We start from the raw sequence: 12318 nt of genomic DNA, 5'->3' as shown, positions 1-12318 counted from the left end.
GGATCACTTAGCATTCCATTGGATTAATAGGAAGAGGTAGAATAAATAAAAAGGACTGAGATGCTTAGGAATTTGGCCCCACTTCTTCGCCTGTCTTCTACAATGTCATATTTGTCAAGGCAATGGGAGGTGGGCTGGGAACCAGGCAATGATATTCTGAAGTTGCTTCATCTCCCTTTTCCAGAGACTATTCATCTGTGTTTATCAACCTGCTTACTTTTTTATTTAAATACTATGAAGCAGATAAATGAATATTTTAAATAAAAACTAATTATTTAAAAATAAAGAAAAATATTTTGTTGAGTACCTTGATATTGTTTGTATTAAAGCATAAATAAGAACAATTTTTTATTATTCTGTTTAAATTCTGCAGGTGTAATGTAGTAATGCTTTAAAGACTGTAAAAAAATAACTGATCTGAATGTTACAAAATTTCTCTATTTTTACAGAAGTTAAAGCCAACTGTAGGAAATAGTCTTAGGGCAAGTAGGGTCAATTTCCTGCACCAATAGCCTATCTTCCACCAAAAAGAAAGGCTAGCCTAGATTTCAAAGGAAGAAGTACCACACCTTTGTCTCTAATTCAGTCAACAAGTATATAGATCATACCAACTGTAAAAAGCAGGAGACAAAAGATACATGTCTGAAATAAATTTTGATACAAAATTGATTGGAGATGTGAGGAATTATCTTCTATTTTTACTAGCTGTGATGAAAGGACTTTTTTTTCAGACAGACACAGAAAAAAAGTCTGTGTCCTTAGCTATATCAAACATCAACCTTTCTCTTTATTTTTTTTCCTCTAACTTACATATTTTACTTATATAAGCACATTCATGACAATTTTTATAACTCAAAGATAAGACTCTGTAGTTTTTAGTTGTTAATGACTGTTTCCTTACTTATAACAGTAATGAAGCTTTTGATTCAATATTTGGCTTTGCATCCCAGCACCTCTCTATCTGCAGTTTTTTTTTTCTTTTCTTCACATTTATATTAGGTGCTGGAACTTAAGGATCTTTAAGGTCCTGTTCAGCAAAAGCCATTCTGTGATTCTGTGGTTCTGTATCTCCATTTTCCATTATGCCTACACAGATGGTTTGTCAGATTTATGAAATTATTGTTGTCACTAAGATACACAAAGCTAGTAATTGTCCAGGAGATGTCAGTATCCAGATCATCCCAAAACATTATGGATATTCCCTGGACTTCCAACTTGTTCTGGATGCAAAAATACTTAAAAGAGTTGTCCCTATCTTTAATTTTGATGCCTGGTTTTCCCATAAGTAGAGGAGGAAGTAGGAATATGTAAAATTTGAATTTTGATTTGAAACGTCTTTCTATTTATCTAATAGACAGACAAATCACTTGTCTATCTCACAGTCAGTTTAGTTTCTTTTCTCTGATTCATAGCTTTCTATAACTGCTCAGGGAATTGCTATTAAGCTGTAATAAGAAGTCCTGCCGAAATTTTTCTTCAAAATACCTCAAGCAAATCATAATCAATTTTTTTTTTCAATTTTCACTAGAAATGTTTTTTTCTTTATATTTGATTGCAGTATCTTTGCCTCATCCAAGCTTTTCTGCCTTCTCAGTGTGTTTTACTTGAGGCAATTTTCTAATTTTTCTCATTACAGCTGTAACTTTCACACCAGGAATATTAGTAAAATACCTTATGCTTCCCCTTGTACTGCATCAAAGATCATCATATCTTTCAACTGGTAATTTGTTCTCTTTGTCTTGTGTCCTTTCCCCCTAAGGAAGAATATTTTGCAGAGCCTGAGACTTCCGCATAATTAGATCATACAAAACATCCGCTACCCTGTCTCCCACTAAGACAAGAGGACCTTAAGGTTTAAATTACTTCAATACATTCTCACTGCAGAAGATCAATTATATTCCTTTTGTTTGGTCTCATTAAAGTTCAATTTCTTCCACATCCCTAACACATTTCATATAGATTCTCTTTATTTGACTTTTTCAAAGCCTAGTCATGTTCTCCCTGATGATAAACATATCTTGATTTAATGGCTTCTTTAAATTCTGTCTGCATTTCTCTTCAACAAAATTCACAACAGAAGAGTAACATTATATTCACAGAATCACAGAATAGTTTGAGTTGGAAGGGACTTACAAGGGCCATCGAGTCACTTTTAAATTATATTGTCAATATATTCCTGAGGAAAATAAGTGGACCACACTCTGTTCTTCTAATAAATGTACCACTAATCAAAATACCTTCTTCATTGACATAACGTTTTCTTTTACCCAAGATACCAGAAGCTAAGGGGATAGGGTGGGGTTTTTTTGTGTGTATGAAAATGCATATAAATATATGTAAATGATAAGCAAATGTATTACTGTGAAAAACTAATTCCTAAGGTAAAAATACAACTTTTGCTTGGGAAAAATCACACCATTGCAAACCTTATGTCACCTTTTCAATAAAGTGTCAGAGCTCTACAGAAGGCCAAACTGAGGCACAGTTAGCTGAACTGATCTATTTCACATTGTCAGAAGATACAAACTAGTTCCAAATCCTACTTTTTGTATGTAGCTTGTATGTACCTTACAAATACATACTTGCAATGTATAAATACATACGTATACTACATATATAACATGCAGAATCATATCTATATCTCTATCTATATCCATATATATCCCACATATAATAAATCATCATGGATACATTTTATAGCAATGGAAATGTTTCAACACTTTGCTTCTTTCTCCTCTTAAAATACATTTACTAAAATACAAAGCTGCTGGATGATTAGATAGCATTCTATTTGTAAGAAATTACATTTTTTAAGTGAGGAATCCATTGAAATTTTTTGCACCAATGGAAAACAATGAAAATGATCACTCTGGAGTGACGCAAGGCATATTCTTATGATGTAAAATGTTTCATGCAAGATGTAAAATGTTTCTAAAACTGATTCCCCGCTCAGGGAAATTTACAAATTGAAGTACAGCATCATACCTAACTAAACTAAAATACCCATAACCAATTATATGATTAACATAACTCTTTAACATTACAATTAAATTGCATGTAACTGAACTGTTGTGAGTCGAATATAGTTCTAAGAGTTACATTTATGATAATACCAAATCATAGGCAGAATGACCACCATTTAAAAAAAACATTAAAACTCTCCCTGTTTCTAGTGCATATATGTTTAAGTCTTCATGTGGTCATAAAGAAATAGGATATGGAACGGATTTCAATTTTTCTCAGTATGATTAACATTGGGAAATACCAATAATTCACTATATGTAGGCATTTCACTGCTATTCCATTTCTGTTCCAGAGGCTAGAGGTCAGCTTCTCTTCAGTATGTCCTATCAGGTCTCTCTCAGTGTAAAAAAACAAAACCAAACCAAAACAAACAGGAAAAAAACCCCAAGTAAAAATATCTGTGGAAAGTGTGGAAAAGGAAGTTCTTTCCCTACCAGAGCTTTTCTAGGCCATTTCAATGTTGCTTCCAAGATGCTGCAACCCCTTGCCATGCTTGTCTTCTGTACCTTATTTTTTTCTCTGACCTTTCCCCTTTGTTACATTCCTCTAGGCCAAATCAATCCTTCCTCTTACACTCCTTACACTCTCTCCAGAGCTCTGGTGTATCTAGCTCTATGGAGCTCTACTCATCATTTAAGTTTATATTAAGTTTATATTATATAAATTTCTACATTACATCAATTATTAGATACATTTCTACATTAATATCCGACTTGTAAAAATCATTCACCACAATATTCAAAGACACCCAATATTGACAGAGCTCTCAGCCAGCATAACTACTTAAATACAAAGATAGGCTATCATATGTGTAATTTTCTAGCTACCTTTACTTCCATTAAAGCAGTTGAGAGTTTGCAATCATCCCTGCCTTTGCAGGAGGCAGATGTGGAGAAAATTAATAAGAGCAATGCAGAGAGAGATCAAGGAGAATGATCAGAGAAAAGGACTCACCTCTTTTAGTCAGTTTTCCATTTTAGTTGTTTCAATAGTTAAAGAGAGAAGAGATTTTTTGCACCCTCTTTAATTCAGATGTCAGTTCCAATACTTGATGCTTGACTGTTCTGAAACAAAATCAAAGTGTAAGAGTTAAAAACTACTAGCCTGAAACAAGATAAAATTATTAACATGGCAAGAATCTATTAATTAAAAATCACAGCAATGTTGAAATGCTGCACAACAATGCTCCATGGCAAAGTTTTCACATAGTTCCAAACTCTCCTTCTCACAACAAGAAAATAATATTTTGATTGCATAATGCTGCATTCGTGGTGCCATGTCAACCTTCTTACTCTCCCTGCACAATTCATGAATGTTTGTTGGTTCTTTGACCAAAAGATACCAAGATTGGTACATGTGATTGCCTCAGTAAATCTCTGCAAGCCACCTCTCCCCCACTCACTCCCTTTCACAAAATTTCTCACTCTACACAAAACACCATGGAATCCTGCTGCCCGTGTCTGGAAAAGCAGAGAGGAATGGTGAGAAAACCTGAACCACCCTGCTGCATACATGGTGCTTCCCACACCAGCATTCGATGGGTAGTGGACAAAATTGCAATGGGAAGCCACTGCACATTCAAATATATGTTTTTTTAAAATTACATAAACTGAAAATACTTATTTATAAGCCATTTTCTCTCTCTTGTAAGCAAAATTACATACAGGTTTTTCCCTCTTATTTCTCCAGTACTACTTACTGAGGCTAACAGAAATAAATGGCTTTCCTCTGTGTTCTATATTTGTTCTCTATGAGTCATCTCACTATTTAAGTTTTGTTTCTGATCACCTAAAGGTCTAGCCTATTTTATTCTGTCTTTTTTCATGGGAACAATATGAAAGTACAGGCTAGAACAAGTGTGAATATTTTGTCTTGTAAACGCAGTTAACATCCCAAATCAAAATTTTACTGTAAAGCCTATTAAAAGAAAATAAATTGACAGATAAGGGTGCTTTGATACTAGCCTTGGACTATACTGAAGATTTATCACTACAATAACTTGTTTGATATGTTCTTAAGTTATTTTAATCACTTGATATTCAGAGAAATACCTTTCCATACCACAGTTAACCTTTGGGAGCTAGTTGTCAGAAAAAGCAAGTAAAAATTTTCAGAGCAAAAATAACCTGAAAATATTACAAACTCATGCTTATAAAACTAGAAGAGACCAACCCAATCAGAGTCTGATGTCCCACTTCCCACAGGCTAAAAAAGCTTCCATAAATGAATTCCTTTGGAAGCAGGATGCACATCGTAGTAAAACATCAAGCTTTGGACTGAAATTCTTTGAAGTAACCACTAAGAGGACAGGAATAGCCTCTGTACACAAGAGGTGATTTTTCCTGGGAATTCCTTGACCTCTAAAGCAGTCAAACAGATGACAACTGCAGCCTCCTCTTTGTTACTTTATTTATATTTATTGTGAGTCCTGTTTCAAAGATAAATGAAATTCTGACACTGGTTCAGAGTCTCTGACATTATTGTCAGGATAGAAACATCGTAGTGTTTTTAGTACTAATACTCCAATGACAGCACTTTGTGTAGAGCTGGCTTTGAGGGCCTGCCTCTCCCTTGAGGTATGTAACTATCTTTAGTGTATTTCTTCTTAATTCTAAATTTAAATTTACAGTTCTTTCTCTACAGTTGGTCTTTCTTAGTAGGTTGTACAGGGTTTTTTTTTTTGTCAGAAGTGGGAGAAAATATGTTCAAAGTAGGAAAATGAGATGATAAAACTATCAGATTGGCAGTGGGATCGAGAGAGGTACAGAACTAGAAACTGCTTTTAAATTATTTCAGAAATGCACGGCTTTCCTGTTGACAGGATCTCTTTTCAGGAAGGCTTTAATTTGCCTATAATATTGACTACATCATAAGCATTTCAGATTTTCCGTGAGACTATAAAATTGATTGAGTATATTTAATTGTAGTAAGTAAACTGGATTGATTTTTTTTTTTTTATAACATCTCTTTAGGGAGCTTACAAACATAAATCTCTAAAGGAGCAAATCCTCCCTGTCTTTAGGAGGAGCCTTGGGTTGTGAGGACTTCTCTGAACCCACTGAAACTCCCATGCTTGAAGATTTGGTTGAGAACCTTGCTGAAGCTGGGCTCAGATGGGTTTCTCTTAGCTGACAGACTTAGTTTGGATAAGAGACATTTTAACTTGTCAGATGTATTTAGTGATGACAGGGACACTGAAGGCAGGCAATGTAAAGGTATCACCTGCAGCACCCAAGTGTTAAGCATACTGTAAGCCACTGCCTGAAGTGTAAAAAAGAGAAAATTTGAAAGTAACTTTCTGCAAACATCTAAGTATATATGACAGAGTTTTCAGAGATGGACATGGACTACTGTGCTTCAGATTCTGTAGGGCACTATCTATGTCAACAGCCCAAACTAAATCAACATTGACTTAAGAGTTTAAAAATTCCTTTAATTCTTCATCTGTTTCGGTCTTTCTTATTTGTGCATGTCTATGCATGCTAGCCTTCTCTGACCACTTTCCCTATTTTTTATTTAATTGGAGAGGTACAACCAGAAGAGGTTCACAAAAAAGCAGGATGATGATGGAGCGTACAGAATGACTCCTGCGTGAGGGACAAATGAATAGAGTAACAATACAAAAAAAGAGAAAATTGAATCATGGAAGATTATGAAAACAACCACACGACATTAAATCAAGCTGATTAAGAGTCACATCATAAAAATGATGTCTCAGGTTTTATCTTTTAGATTTTTCACATTCTACACTGCTTTAGTGTGTAGTTCTGAGCTTCGTATTAGAGATAGTAAGCTCTCTCCACAGAGTAGGTAGACAAAACAATTTCTTTTCTAGCTGAGGACCAAGGACAATCTCAGGCCCAAGAGCATAAACAACGTGGACTGAAGAGAGAAAAACAAGAAGGATGGGACTTAATAACCTAAAGCTGTAATTAACAATTAATATTGGACAATATGCTAATGGACCAGAACTTATAAAACTGAGAAACCTCAGGACTGGTTGTCCATTTTGTGACCATTTTGGGTTCATCTTGGGTGTAGCCCTGGCTGAGCTCTTGTACTGCTCAAGGTGTATCCACTGAGGCCTTTTAATAAATACCTACTTTATTCTTTAACTCCATCTACCTTCTGTGCCATGTCAGCCTTGACAAGGCATCCAAAGAAATAAAGCTGAACAAATAGACAAAGGGGGATGTCCCTTTCTGCAAAGTGCATTTTTACTGTGGAACTCCTGCCACAGTAGGTCATGGGGATAAAATCATACCTTCCAAGAGAAGGTAAAGTGTGGGAAAATTAAATTTCCTCAATTCAGCTAACTAGAAATGTTTAGAAACATGCAGCTCAGAAAGACCCAAAGTTCAAGACATCAGAAGGCCAAGAGAATATGTTTGACATGTCTGAATATTCTTTCTCTTGATGTCCAATGCATGGAACAGGGCATGGGACAAAAATACTTTTGAGCTTGATGGTAATTTTTTTTTTGTGTGTGTTTTTAGATAGATTGTGTTAAAAAGAAACATGGAAGAAAGTGTAGCAAAGAACAGGAGCGAAGAATAACCCAGAACAGATGCCTAGGAAGGCTGTGGCATCTCCATCATGGGAGATACTGAACACTCGGTTGAACAAGACCCTCCACAATCTGATAACTGCCTATCATTCCTTACTAGGTAAATTATTCTGTGAATCTGTGAGTCTGAGAAACAGACTCTAATCACATCTCTACCATTCCTGTGCAAAACACCAATTCACAGTGTGATCATTATCATTAAACCAAATTTCAATGAGGAAATGAAGGGCAAGTCTTCAAGTGTTTTATTACTTACTAAACCATTTGATTTCTCTTCTAAATGATGCTTCTTTACACTCGTACACATAATTTTTAATTAACAATACATACTGTAAAGGAAATGGATGAAATTTTTGCCTGCTTTTCTTTTCACTATTTTTTTTCATCTCTTCTTATATTTTGTTAAAGGAATTCACAGTGAAGGTGGATGACTATCCATTTTTCTGTACACAATATCAAGATACTGACCTACATTAACAACCCAAATCTGTTCCATTGCAAAGCTGTACTTAGAGGGGCTTTATATACACTGCAACCTTTCAATGAGGGTGAGTACCAGAGGTGACAAATGGCAGATAACCTCAGATGTTCAGAAGAGGCCTCTTTCAGATGATGATTTAGTGCATATTAAGCCATTAGCATCAACAATTTTTTTACTTTTTAAGCACTGGACAGGAACCTCATATATTTGCTACCCAAATGATAGCAAAATAATAATAATCACAGAAATTAGCATTGCCTAGTAACTACACGCAAATGAACTTCTAAAAATTTAATTACAACCTCACTAGTGTAGTAGTAATGGGAATACCATAAAGCTTAGCACTGAGCAGAAAACTCAGTCTTCTTCCTATAAAGCCAAGACTGCAATATCACACACATTTATTGAACCTCATTTGTAAAATTAAGAGTCTCCCTCAGACAATTAAAAATCATGCTGAGTACTCAGCCACAGTAAATTACGAATATAATTAAGTAAATAATAAGAAAGCCCAAGTCCCTACTTAAATGCACTGCCAATTCAGCTAATCCAAGCACAGCAAATATTAATGCAATATTTCAATGTCTACAGCTCAGCTCCTGATCTACAGTAATAATAACACATTAAGGTTTTGTTCATACTCAGAGCAAACCACTTATTTTCCCCAAGACAACTGGAGCACCAGGTTGCCAATAATAAGCGGCTCATATCTTCCATCATCCTGCTCGGGAAGGCAGGCTGAGAAGATGAGCACTTTTAGCCTGATTGTATTTGCCACCAATTACAGAGTCACAGTCTTTTGATGATTCTTCACTTTAAACTGAAAATAAGCTAACCTGAAGGATTAAAATCAATGCCAATTAAAGGGCTCTGCAAAGTGCGATTTTTAATTAGGCTGCCTTGGGAAGTCACTACACAATCGCTATTTGCATTCCATTGTTTCTGAATACAAAGCACAAAAAAATTGCATCTTGGAAAAACCTTCTGATTTTAGCAGCTGGCACACCAATGAGAAAAAGTTTAAAGTTCTGTATTAGTGATAAGCACTATGCAAGAAATGAAATGTGTCTGAAATTATGCTGACAGCACATGTCACTTGCCAACAATGTACACTAGCATTGATATGCACTGTTGTTTACAAGCTGACAGAGGAAGGATTAAATACAATTTAATTAATTCAAACTTAAATATGTATTTTTACCACTATACAGAACTGTGTGAATGGCAGACATTTCACTGTCTCACTGCAGTTGTATTATTCTCAGCCCAGCCTCATAAATATTAATTGCTTTTGAAACTGAGTTATAAGTCTGCACATGAGATAAAGGAAAAATCCCAAGCATAGGCTTTCCCTCAACATCAATCCACAGGAGGAATAAAATATTCTCTATGAAATGTTCCTGCATCAGCACCAGCGGGAAGTTCTGCAGTCTATTCTAGTTGGAGGTAGATGGTTTTAATTTGCTCTTCATTGTAACTGAAAGAATCAGTTATATAAAACCTTAATAATTCCAACCTCTTTCTCAATAAGGAGACGCTTCCACAGCTCCTCACCTGACTACCCCACTGTGAGATATTTCATGCAGTGTGAATTAAGAATTTGGCTCTAAAGCAGACAGAAAACTACAAACAGAGGCAAATAAAAAAAATAAAAATCAGAAAACCACAGTTTTCTGTATCTATCACCACCTCAAGAATGCATTTTAACAGAAATAGTTTAAAACTCTAAATTTAATAAAACTTTTTAATGTGTTTTGTTCCATTGCTCATGCCATTAAGACAGTTGAAACTGGGCTGATAGTGCATGCATACCAATTTGTTAGCACATTAACAGCTCAGTCAGCAGATCTCTTGCTGGGAGGGAGGAAGGAAGGAAGTGGCGGAAGGAAGGAAGTGGCGGAAGGAAGTGGCGGAAGGAAGGAAGGAAGTGGCGGAAGGAAGGGAGTGGCGGAAGGAAGGAAGTGGCGGAAGGAAGTGGCGGAAGGAAGTGGCGGAAGGAAGTGGCGGAAGGAAGTGGCGGAAGGAAGTGGCGGAAGGAAGTGGCGGAAGGAAGTGGCGGAAGTGGCGGAAGTGGCAGAAGTGGCGGAAGTGGCGGAAGTGGCGGAAGGAAGGAAGGAAGGAAGGAAGGAAGGAAGGAAGGAAGGAAGGAAGGAAGGAAGGAAGGAAGGAAGGAAGGAAGGAAGGAAGGAAGGAAGGAAGGGTGGAAGGAAGGAAGGAAGCGGCGGAAGGAAGGAAGGAAGTGGCAGAAGGAAGTAAGGAAGTGGCGGAAGTGGAGGAAGTGGCGGAAGGAAGGAAGTGGCGGAAGTGGTGGAAGTGGCGGAAGGAAGGAAGGAAGGAAATTTTAGGCCATTATTATTATATATTAAGAATTTTCACTGTGAAGCACTGTATAGAGACCCATGAATTCAATTCCCCTTACCATTTGATACATATGTATAGAGAGAAATATTTATTCACACCATATATGTGATGAAAGTCTCTGCATTGCACCTGCACAGTCATGTGAAATGTTACAAACAAATCAACTACAATCTTTTTCTCTCAAATACTTATTCATCCCTTGAAATTTACAACTAACGTATCTGTACATAATAGAAGTGGTTGCAACATAACATAGGTTTAAAAACCTGGGTACCTCAAGTAATATTCCCAGAAATATACAACAGTCCTTCCCAAAATACCCTGGTCTCCGTATTTCTCATACAGCCTTTACAGTGCATCAATTATCTTTCGGGAACACATATAGCAGTAAATATGTCAGTAGCACTTCAAGAATTACTGTGATTTTAAACCATTCTGAATTTTCATCTCTCGACTCCCCAAAATTACATGATGGGCAGTAGAAGACAATAAAAAATCCCCACGGTTTATTGTTTCTCCTGGTACACAGTCAAAAGTAGACAATTTCAGAGTACATCTTCCAAAACCTACATGTGAATTTTAAACATGCCCAGCTCATGATTTTATTGCATGAAATACTACTCCTGCAATCATCAAAAATCCCTTTGCTTTGAAATGCTGAGAAACTGCTTCCAGCCTAAATAGCAATCATGAGGCATTTGAGCAGTTTTTGATACTGAACATGTTAAAAAATGGCATCCAGCTGTTGCAGGAAGAAACTTTCAATTACACAGTTGGTTGAAAATGCACTGCATAGTAAAAAACTCTACTTGTGCGGCATTATTAGGAATCTGCAAACAGGGGGATACTTTGATAAAATAATCATACCTTTCCATAAAGGCTAAATTTCTATTTCCACAAATCAATCTGTGTAACAGATCATCTGTCAAAGTATTTAAAAGGATATTTATTTCTCTTTGCTATTTCCTGGTAGAAAATTCTCTCTCTCTCTCTCTCTCTCTCTCTCTCTGTTTTTCTTCATGTGGTCCACTTCATTCTGCTCTTGCTTTGGATGCAAAACTAAACATCACTGTGCAGATATGACAGAGGCTTTCCCTGCAAGTTTCCATGGTCAAAACATCTGGCTAGGTTATGGCTTTCGCATACAGTGCACAATTTTTTTTGTTCAGTCATCATCCATTCACTGTACTTAAAACCCAAACCTTCAAACCTCCTGAACAAGGCTCTAATTACACTTGATGTGGAAAAAAAAGCAGTCAACAGAAATTTCATCATCTTTCCATCATGCTATACTGGGTGGTAAAATGAGGAAACTTTACTCCTGCATGAATTCCCACCAAACTGAACTGTCTTTGTTAGTCAAGGTACAGTAGGGATTATGGCCTGCACTAAGCATTCCTTTTGTTGGTAGAGATATTGTTTTGTTGTTTGTTTGTTTTTTTTTTTTTTTTAAATCAGTGCAAACCACATATTTTTCTGTCTTGTCAAACAGAGAGCAAAAGACCTAAGCAAGTTCAAGCTAACTTTTCAACAAAGCTCATCCAGAAGTGTACACAATAACCTTATATGTCCCAGGCTTAAATTATGGCAAGCACAAACTCCTGATGCACATCCAAGCATATGAAGAATTACATAGTACAAAGCTTATCTTTATTTATGGGAGGTTTTTTATTATTAAAAAAAACCCCCAAAAACAACAGACAACACTGCCAGGTCGACCCTACAAATATTTTCTCTTTATTTTGTGTTAATAAGCAGGGCGTGTGAAAACAATTTTATGGTATCATGAATACAGTACATTAACCCCATTAGGTACATTAGGAGTTTTCTGCTGGCCTATTGCTGCTCTCACTGGCTGCCAATATTGCTGTGATTTGAACAGGAA

General features: G+C 36.2%; 1 protein-coding gene across 11 annotated transcripts in view; it reads right to left on the bottom strand.

The window, feature by feature from the left end:
* DLGAP1 (DLG associated protein 1) overlaps nucleotides 1–12318 on the bottom strand; it is a 402341-nt gene that overhangs the window by 247532 nt on the left and 142491 nt on the right. For all 11 annotated transcript variants that reach the window (XM_038127588.1, XM_038127582.1, XM_038127579.1 and 8 more), the window contains one exon: nucleotides 3979–4088. The gene's annotated coding sequence lies outside the window, so the exon portion shown is untranslated. The remainder of the gene's footprint in view (nucleotides 1–3978; nucleotides 4089–12318) is intronic.

Source organism: Motacilla alba, chromosome 2, assembly GCF_015832195.1.
Source record: "Motacilla alba alba isolate MOTALB_02 chromosome 2, Motacilla_alba_V1.0_pri, whole genome shotgun sequence".
NCBI classification, from domain to species: Eukaryota; Metazoa; Chordata; class Aves; order Passeriformes; family Motacillidae; genus Motacilla; species Motacilla alba.
Note: the sequence above shows the minus strand (reverse complement) of the source record. Positions and strands in the feature narration are given on the sequence as shown.